The sequence below is a fragment of the Macrobrachium nipponense genome, chromosome 26 (assembly GCF_015104395.2).
Source record: "Macrobrachium nipponense isolate FS-2020 chromosome 26, ASM1510439v2, whole genome shotgun sequence".
Lineage (NCBI taxonomy): Eukaryota > Metazoa > Arthropoda > Malacostraca > Decapoda > Palaemonidae > Macrobrachium > Macrobrachium nipponense.
Genome location: NC_087215.1, coordinates 58,005,508 through 58,015,507, shown reverse-complemented (window position 1 = coordinate 58,015,507; position 10,000 = coordinate 58,005,508). Strand labels below are relative to the sequence as shown.

Below are 10,000 nucleotides of genomic sequence, written 5' to 3'. Positions count from 1 at the left end.
CGGCAAAGAATTTAAACAATGTCTAGTGTAAAGTTAACTGCTTTCAGTTTTAGTATAGGCTATTTGTGTGTCCTGTGAAGGGGTTATAATAATGGCAGTAATTTGTTTTGTGGGTCAGATTGTTTGGGCGTTGACGTCCGTCTGTCCTTCTGGCTCGCTTCATCTCGTCCTCACATCATCTCCATCACGAAAGTTAGCTCAGCTCTGTCGCCTGCTCATACTTCAGCTCTCTGTGCCTCCCTCCTCGCAACGCGCAAGTTCTTTGACTTTCTTTCTCTCTCCTTAGTGGAATATTTTAGACCGTCTTCAACATTCCGTATATTTCTTTGAATGCACTTCCATTTTATAAAAGCCACGGTGTTTATTGTTGTCTATCTCGTTTATCGCCCTTGGTGTTTTCTTTCGTCCTTCGCCATTTTATTTCCTTCCTTTTTTTGCGTTTCACAAATAGCTGTTAAACTGACCAAAGAGACGCTCCCTTTGATGCAGAATTTAGTTTGGGGGAAGGATCTTCTGATTAATGTCGCTTCTCAGTCGTTGTCCCTACCCCACTGCTCCCATGGAGCTACCGGGTCTTCCTCCCCTCGACCTCCCAACATCCCCAATCCTCTTATTCCCCCCCCCCCCGCCCCACCCCCCCCCCCCCCCCCAAGTGATAGCGGTGGTCTACCCTCGCTAATTTTATTCGGAGGCCTGAAGTGATTATATCTTTATTGTAAATACGTTAAGCAGGATTTTTATAAGATGATATATTTTCTTTAGACTATGTGTACTTTTATATAGTGTACGTATATACTTTACTTTGAAGGGTTTCACGTTTGTACAGAGTTAATAAGAAATATTTTTACGCGACGTAACAGGAGAGCACAAATTTATGTAGACTGCACGAATTATCATATGCATATATACACTACATATGTCAATACACGCATTTATATGTGCAGTATGTAGTTGAAAGTTCCGTTTTTTTTTTTTTTTTTTTTTTTTGTCACTTCGTTTAAAGGGTGAAATAAATTTTATTAGCCACCGGTCAACAAAAAAAGGGGGTTGGTTAGTAATCTATCAAGTTCAAAAGAACATTTAGCGTTTGATGGAAACTCTCTCTCTCTCTCTCTCTCTCTCTCTCTCTCTCTCTCTCTCTCTCTCTCTCTCTAAATAGAATATACCCACTGATACACGAGTGTCTTTGGTAATAAGGGAACTCTCTGTAGCTATTAATGGCTGCCATAAATTTAGCTCCCTTTTGCTTTTCACGTTCTTAGGCTTCTCGTTCTTGTCTTCTGTTTTGCAACGTAGAGTGTCATGCCATCATCTCCTTTCCTTTGGTGGTTTTGTCCATGTTATATATTTCTACTCCAGAATAGAATTATTGGTTCCCTGCCCAAAGAGTGGATAAGATGATACAATATTTCCGAAGTAAGGGATGGAGTGAAATCAGTTACAACAGGAGAGGAACCAACGCACTTGACTTGTTTTACGGTGCTGCTAATTGTTACAATATTCCGGCCGGTTAAGACCTGTCGTTCTCTTGGGATGTCAGAGTTTTAGTTAGCTCTCGTTGAACAGTTCGCTCATAAATGTTTGACCCTCACACGGTAAAGTATCCCTAAATTCAGTTTTCATTTATTTTTCTACTGCGGGTGGTCCTTGCATCGTTACGCAGCTACACCGGGTCCATATTGCTGCAGGTAGATCACGTCGGTTCTCGTTTCTTTTCATTTGCCCCCGTAGGGGGTTAGTACCGCCAGTGCACTTCACGCAGTGCGCTGTAGGCATTACTGAAGGTTCTTTTTAGCGTCCCTTCGGCCCGTAGCTACAACCCTTTCATTCCTTTTACTGTACCTCCGTTCATATTCTCTTTTTTTCCGTTTTACCCTCCACCCCTAACAGTATTTCATAGTGCAATTGCAAGGTTTTCCTCCTGTTACACCTTTTAAACCTCTCACTCTCAGTTTTCCTTTCAGCACCGAATGACTTCATAGGTCTCAGCCTAAATTGTATTCTTTTCAGTTGTATGGGTTAACTTTCAATGAGTACCACGATATATCCGATTCCATCGCTAGGAAAGTATTGAATGCTTTGTCCTGTGATATGCGTTTCTATAGCCGCCCTTAATTTAGGTATGATCATTGTATTATGTAATCCAGTTACTCCGGAGTGTATGATCGATATTGTTGATTAACTTCGTTTGGCTGTTTCACAAATATTGTTAGCGGTAATGTCAGACGCACGTGTTTCATTATTATTATTATTATTATTATTATTATTATTATTATTATTATTATTATTATTATTATTATTATTATTCATGACACTCTGATAATAGCCTGAGTCACTGTAATGGCGAAGAAATCAACAGTGGTGTAAGTGAAAATATATATATTTCATTTCACTTACATCGACTTGGTTTTCTTGACATTATTATTATTATTATTATTATTATTATTATTATTATTATTATTATTATTATTATTATTATTATTATTGCAAACTAAAGCTGCAACCGTAGTTTAAAAATAAAGAAGAATGAAAAAAAGCAGAATGAAAAAAAGAAAGCAGAATGCTGCATGCCGAATGGCCCCCACAAAGTAAAGAACTCTAGCACAAGAACACCAGATTTTGCATTCTGAAGTCGTTATAGCGCACATCAACAACTACTCTGTGTAATCTATTACCTAAAAACTTAATACCTAGAAATGAGCCGGCAAACTCCTGTCTTGTCTAATTTTGAAAGCAAGGGACTGAGTGATTATCGCATCTTGCGTCTAGTTAGTTATTTACTGGGGTACACACATTTAATGCAACCATATGATTACTTTTTATGAATTTACGAGACAGTGAGTGTAGTTAATTTGCATTTCGCTTAATTCTGAATGTAACTTGCATTGGTTCGTTGATTCTCTCTCTCTCTCTCTCTCTCTCTCTCTCTCTCTCTCTCTCTCTCTCTCCACGAAAAATTGTAATATTAACAAAGTTTCGTAAAATGGCTAGGTCGATTTCCATATCTTTCATAATAAAAATCCTACAGAATCGTGATGTGAATAGGGATATAGTGGCGTTCATAAATTATAGATAATGAGAATCGCATTTTCATTGTGTGTGTGTGTGTGTGTTTTTGGGATGGAAGTTTTCTTCTGTTTAGCGGGAATGTTCTGAGAATTGTCGCTCTATAGGACTTGTCGTTGATTGGAATTCCCGTGTAAAAGGAATTTTTGCGGTCAATTTTAACTGGCTTTTTCCTTCAGTGGCATTTTCCTTATAAAGTAGAAATGTTTTCTGGGGTGAATGTTTATGAGTCTTACAAATTCCTCTTTTTATCTAGCCCAGGCCCGATGTAAGTTTGTGTGAGTTACGGAAAATTTAAACATGATAAGAATTCCAGAGCTGTTTTGATAGAGCGTGGGTGATCAGTAGCGTGGAGAATTATTTTTAAAGGAAAAATATTGAGGAATATTAGTGTGGTTTGCCTTATCGTTTATATAGATAAATGATTGTTTCTCCCTCAGACAGAATTTCATCTCTCTCTCTCTCTCTCTCTCTCTCTCTCTCTCTCTCTCTCTCTTATATAATACGTATACCCGGAAGACAGTGTGTGCCATTGATATTAGTACTAATGGAAGATTTAGAGAGGGGGGCGGAGGGAACGTCCGCTGGCGGGGATGAGATAGACTAAATCTCCAAGAAGACAGAGAAAGTACAAGCTGTGGTCTTCAAGCCTTCACTAACTGAGGCCTTTAAACTCGTCTGGCTCTGTAAACAGCGAGAAATAAATGCACCGTTTTGCGGACGAGAATGAGTTTTATGGCTTCATAACAGCGGCTGGTGAATGTCCTGAATGGCCGCCAGTGTTATCATTGCGGAATTTAGACGGACTCTTTTAGTATGGATCTAAAACAACATTTTACTGCCCGCTCTTAGGAAATTCCTGAGTTTATTTGACGCCCGGGCAATTCGCTCAACGAGCGCAAACTTCGTATAAGAGTTCGTTTGAATTATCTTGATGAACGCGTTAAGCGATAAGGGCTGTTGGAAATGTATTCCCCTACTTGTGTTCTGACTAAAGTATTTGTGACAGATTACATTTTGCTTATCATTTTTATCTAGTTTAAAGGACTTCAATCAATTTTGCTCTTTAAAATATCTAGGACATTAACCTTAGTTAAAACACCGTATTTTAAAAATTGAAATAGGCCTCAAGATAAATGGGTTTAGTATGGCAGTAAAAAATTTTTAAGTGCCATCCCCTGGGGGGAAAAATGTGCTTACTGTGTCTAAAGAGGATGAAGAAGGTATATGCATTACCGGTTGGATTTTGTAACTGTCAAAACTTTGTCAACTTCTTGCGGTGTATGGTAAGTTGATACGTTTCTGCTTATGAAGTGCATCATACTTACTTTGCAAAGCCAACCTTACTTTCCTGGCAGAGCAAATTCCTCTAACTTAGCAAAGGTGAATCTTACTGACCTGTCAGATTGAATCGCACTGACCCGGCCGGGCGAATCGTGCTGACCTGGCAGAGCGAATCGCGCTGACCCGGCAGAGTGAATCGTACTGACCAGACTGACCGAATCGCACTGACCTGGCAGAGTGAATCGCACTGACCTGGCAGAGCGAATCGTACTTACCTGGCAGAGATAACCTTACTGACCTGACAGAGCTAATCTTACTGACATGGCAAAGAGAATCGCACTGACCTGGCTGACCGAATCGCACTGACCTTGCAGAGCTAATCTTACTGACCTGGCAGAGCGAATCTTACTGACCCGGCAGAGCGAATCGCACTGACCTGGTCAAGATCACGCTGCAGACCTGGCAAAGTCGAATCCTGTCGAATTGGACTTGTGACACGTGAGAGGCTAGTTTATCGGACGCCCCTGTTGATTTATGCTGTACGTTGTTGAGAGGTCACTAGTGAAGAGCGGGTATTCAGCGCACGTACTATGCCCGGTTACACAGGCAGCGGACTTCCCGTGCTTCAGCATACCTCATGCTTTTTACGCCTTAGTGGCAAGCACTTCGGGTTATGGGAAGCAGGTGCGTTGCTTGCCTGAAATAGATGAATTGTTGTTTTAATGTTAATAGATAAATTTCTATCTTTGCGTTGAGTTCATATCAATGTAATTTTGGGTAAAGTGTAATCTCTCTCTCTCTCTCTCTCTCTCTCTCTCTCTCTCTCTCTCTCTCTCTCTCTCTCTCGTTAATAGTTTATTCAACCAGTTTTCTTTTTTTTTATTCTATTACTGAGTCTCCGTCTTCAAAGATCATAAATAAGTCTTCTCTTCATTTTAAGTCGTGCCTCTTTCTAATACTTTTGGAAAACTTTATTGAAAATTTGATTTACCATCTCAAGAGGGAATAAACTAGGCAGATACCTTGCATATTTCGATTACGTTCTGTTAAGCTTAACTTTCAGGATCTCGGTTTTGTTATTCTGTGTAGGTCTGTTCAAGGTTGAGTTAACCGTTAACCTGTTCGTGAGATGCATTCCTTAGGAGTCCCGAGACCAGGAACGCCCTTTCGATGTTATCAGGAAGTCGCCGGTTTGGGTTGGATATGCTGTGTTCTTGTATGAAATGGCTGTGTTGTGTGTTCGTCCTAAACACCGTTGAAAGAATGTAAACCATTAAAAGAATTTAGGAATTTTGACATCGGTGTGTTTGTATGAATTGGCTATGCTAACTGAGCCTGTAAAAAATAAATGTAATGTCTCTCTCTCTCTCTCTCTCGCTCTCTCTCTCCCTCTCTCTCTCTCTCTCCCCTCATCTTCTCCTCCCTCTCTCCTCTCTCTCCTCTCTCTCTCTCTCTATATCCCCATATATATATACATATATATATTATATATATATATATATATATATATAAACACAACGCACACATATATATATACACTTGTGTGCGTGTGATATATATATATATATATATATATATATATATATATATATATATAAACACACGCACACAAGTGTATATATATATTATATATATATATATATATATATATAATATATATATATATATATAGATATATATGCGCTCGTGCACCAGTAAGCCTTCCTTTCTAATTTGGGGTGGTTCCATAGTAGCATATAAGTGTAGAGTCATTGTCTCACACATTCTTTTAACAGGTGCATCTAAATTCAATCCCTTAACAACAATTTCCACCTCATCAACTGCCAAATGTACCTTCTTGCACACACGCAAACTCTCTCTCTCTCTTCTCTCTCTCTCTCTCTCTCTCTCTCTCTCTCTCTCTCTCAATTTGATATGCCCTGCCTAGAATACCAGCTGAAATGATAGAAAATAGACCTGAATGCTTCCTGATACTTAAATAAAGCCATGATGCGCCTACCGGAGACTGTCCACTGCTGCTAATTCTCCCTGTCGGGGCGCTGATCGTCATCATTGTCATGTGGTCGTCGTCAAGTCGTCATTAAACCCTCCGCTTCGTGTCTGAGGCAAGACGGATGGAGTCGTACCGACTTATATATCACCCTGACCACCCGCTAAGGCACTCGGGCACACATGCATCGTCTCCCCGTCGGGGGAGGGGAGGGGAGGGGGTTGTCGCTTGTTCAGAGTCGCTTTTATGTAAGTGTGGGAAGTACCAGCTGTCTTTTAATTCCGGGGGTAAATAGCCCACAGATTTAGATGTTGTGGTGGCGTCTTTTTTGTGGAGATGTGATAGATAAGCAGAGATTTCCTGCTGTTCATCTGTTGACGAAGACGTGGGTATATATATATATATTTTTTTTTTTCTTTGGTGGTCCACTTGCACTCAAGAGAGCGTGAGAGAGATTGGTAATGAGTTAATAATGACAGGGGATGATGATTATATAATTAGATACTTGGGGAGATAGGAATTCAGATAATGCAGGCACTGAATTTGGTTGTGCAATTAGGTCAGTAAATACAGAATGAAGACATTTGTCTCTAGAAAAGAGGAAGAGTAATGCTATGCTTGTACCCACTTTTTTTTTTTTTTTTTAAGTTTTATATGTCTTTATCTATCTGTATATATTTGTCTCAAGTAAGGTCTGCAGTTCGCTCCTGGCTCACTGCTACCTGGCGATCGAGCGTTGAATGGGTACCAGCGGCATTTGGGAGTCAAGAAAAAGGCGTGGGGCCAGCAGCCTCATCCCTACAATGCTTGCTGGGAACAGGGAGACTCCATCTTTCAAGTACCAGCCCCTTCAAATGTTAGCCTTTAAATATAACGGGTAGAACCTGGGTGTTTTTATCAACAATGCCAAAGGTAAACAAATGCTAAACACCTTTCATTGCCATATGTTCGTGTGTGTGCGCGCGTGTGTTTTCACTTATGTTTATTCATGTAATGTTCGTGTGAACCCAAGGCTAAGCAAATGTGATCAGAGTACTTTTTGATCCCTAATCCCCAGAACCTTCCCTAAATTCATAAGTAATTTCAGCCGAATACACATATGACAAACAATGGGTATGTAGACACACAAAAGACAGATAAAACTGAAGCTGGGTAGTAGTTAAACTGTCTACTAAATTGATTCACCCTATTTTCTTTGGATGCGGGAATGTTGTGTCGCCTGCTCCCTGTGGTAGACGAAATCTCCCTGGCTTTAGAGTCAGGTCACCTGACATCACACGGATAATTCGTTTCTGAAACGAGCCCGGTAAGAGTGTATATGTGATTGTGGCCATTACACTGATCTTGCGCAGCCTTCCTCTCCTCCTCGCGCTCTGTTGTGTCAGTTGATTTAATCATACTTTGAGTGTCACTCCCAGACCTGTGAGGTCTTTCGCAAATTTTATGCCCTCTTAATTTTTGCACCGCGCCATGATAAAAAACGAAGCAGGAATACTAAGTGATTAAAGAAATGAGATAAATAAAAAACCACGAATGATGCGGGGAAAGAGGAAATGAAAAGGAAAGCGGAAAAAATGAGGTTGATAAATGAGACTTCAAATTAAAAGAAAAATCGGGATAACCACAAGAGTGGGGAGGACAAAAGGAGAGAAGACCGACTTTTTTTATATTTACTGAGAGAGAGAGAGAGAGAGAGAGAGAGAGAGAGAGAGAGAGAGAGAGAGAGAGAGAGTATGCAGGGCGTCGTTTACCATCATGAGAGAGAGAGAGAGAGAGAGAGAGAGAGAGAGAGAGAGAGAGAGAGAGAGAGTCTGTATACCGGGCGTCGTTTACCATCATCCGTAGACACCTGTCATGAGTTTGTTCTGAGCGTCGAGCCGGAGGTGAGAGATCCGTTCCTTGTGACTTTCCCAGGTATATTTGTCAGCCGTAATAGACGAGAGGTGGCGAGAGGAGACGCGCGTCTCGGGGGCAAATGGCTGAAATGAACCCTGGCTCTATATTTCAGATTCTCTCTCTCTCTCTCCTCTCTCTCTCTCTCTCTCCGTCGAGTGAATAACAGGAGGTTCCTGGTTCCTTTTGTCCTCAGCTTTCATGTGGTTCGACTCATATTTCTTTTCATTTGAAGTTATTTATTGACCTCGTTCATTTGTTTCCCCCTTTGATTTCTTCGTTTTCCGCTTCATTTGAGGTTTATTCACCTCATTTCTCCATTTCTCTCTTCACTTGCCATTATTCTTTGTTATGAGTCGTTCTTAAAGGCGTAGCGAAAACGACTGGGAGCGTGGCGTGCATATGACTCAAGTATTATGATGCTAGTGTGTGCTTTAGGTTTTTTTTTTATATCAGGTTATTTTTTTCTTAACTTAGGCTCTGAGTTTTATGAGTATTTAGTAGAGTGCATCTAAGACGGCAGGCTTTAATCTTTGCAGGAATCTATCGGTTTTAACGGACTTCATGATTTGTTTTTAGCATATGTTTTTTTGGTCCCTGTCCACTTGATCATCTGCTGAAGCTGCAACACGCTTTGGGAGTCTTTTGGGAGCGGTGAGGGGTGGGGAAGGGGGGTCACAGTGAGACCCGAAACCCATTTCAAGTTACGCTACATTATCATTTAAATTGAGGTGCAATTCGGGTGATTTATAGGTGCATATCCGTGATTTGTATATACTTTGGGCAGGATTTTTTTTATTAGAACCATATTTTGATTATTTGTGTTAAACTTATTAAAATTTTCTCTAGAAGACAAGTTACCTTGAATGATATAATATATATATATATATATATATATATATATATATATATATATAATTATGATTAAGAAAAACAAAAAGTTATTTGATCGACGACATGTTTTTCATTTGTTTAGTGTTGTACGTCCTTTTGGGATAATAGTTTAAAAAAAATTTAGATGTGTGACTTAAACAGTATTTTAAACTAAAGTGATACTGTTTTTTTTCTTCAAACTAGTTTGCGGAGAGAACTAACTACATTTCATTGTAATCTAGTTTGTTCGAACCTTATTGAGTACGCAGTAATTAAGAAGACAGTTCTTTTCTATCGATTTGGTGATATTGTTAAAGAATTTATTCCCTCTAGAAACAGGCCCTGCGCGTCGGCAGGACCTACTTTGATAATGATATAAGAATCAAAATATAGAAATTGTCCTTACTCTCGTTGTTATTGTCACAATTATTGATGTTATAATAATTTAACTTTTCTTTCTTACAGTATTTTACGTAAGATGGCGCCACCTTTCTTCTAAACGTTCTTATCTGCTTTGCTTTCAGGTTAGTTGAGCCTTTCAGACCTTTATGAGTGGACTTGGATGTTCTTTGTACCTGCAAGATGAAAATTGGTAAGTATTCTTTTGTTGATATCATTATTTTGCGATGGTATTAGGGTCTGTGGTTTGCTCAGAAGACTTGTTGTTATTAGCTCTACTGGTGGAACATTTGGAAAAGGAAGAAAAATAAACTTCAGAGCTAAAAGCACCAGGAATAGAAAATATGAACAATTCAGGAAACATTTAAAGCATCAAACCCTGTGAAAAGATATCTGAACAAAAAAAAAAAAAAAAATAGAAATTTCTGGTCCGGGAACATGAAATACGCAACATTTTTGAGTAATGTTAGGTCGAAGCATCCGGGATATTTAAAA

General features: G+C 39.5%; 1 protein-coding gene across 20 annotated transcripts in view; it reads left to right on the top strand.

The window, feature by feature from the left end:
- LOC135200297 (mucin-2-like) overlaps window positions 1-10,000 on the top strand; it is a 307,055-nt gene that overhangs the window by 141,818 nt on the left and 155,237 nt on the right. For 8 of the 20 annotated variants that reach the window (XM_064228813.1, XM_064228816.1, XM_064228808.1 and 5 more), the window contains one exon: window positions 9,631-9,698. The exons of the other annotated variants lie outside the window; for them this stretch is intronic. The gene's annotated coding sequence lies outside the window, so the exon portion shown is untranslated. The remainder of the gene's footprint in view (window positions 1-9,630; window positions 9,699-10,000) is intronic. 20 annotated transcript variants of the gene reach the window in all.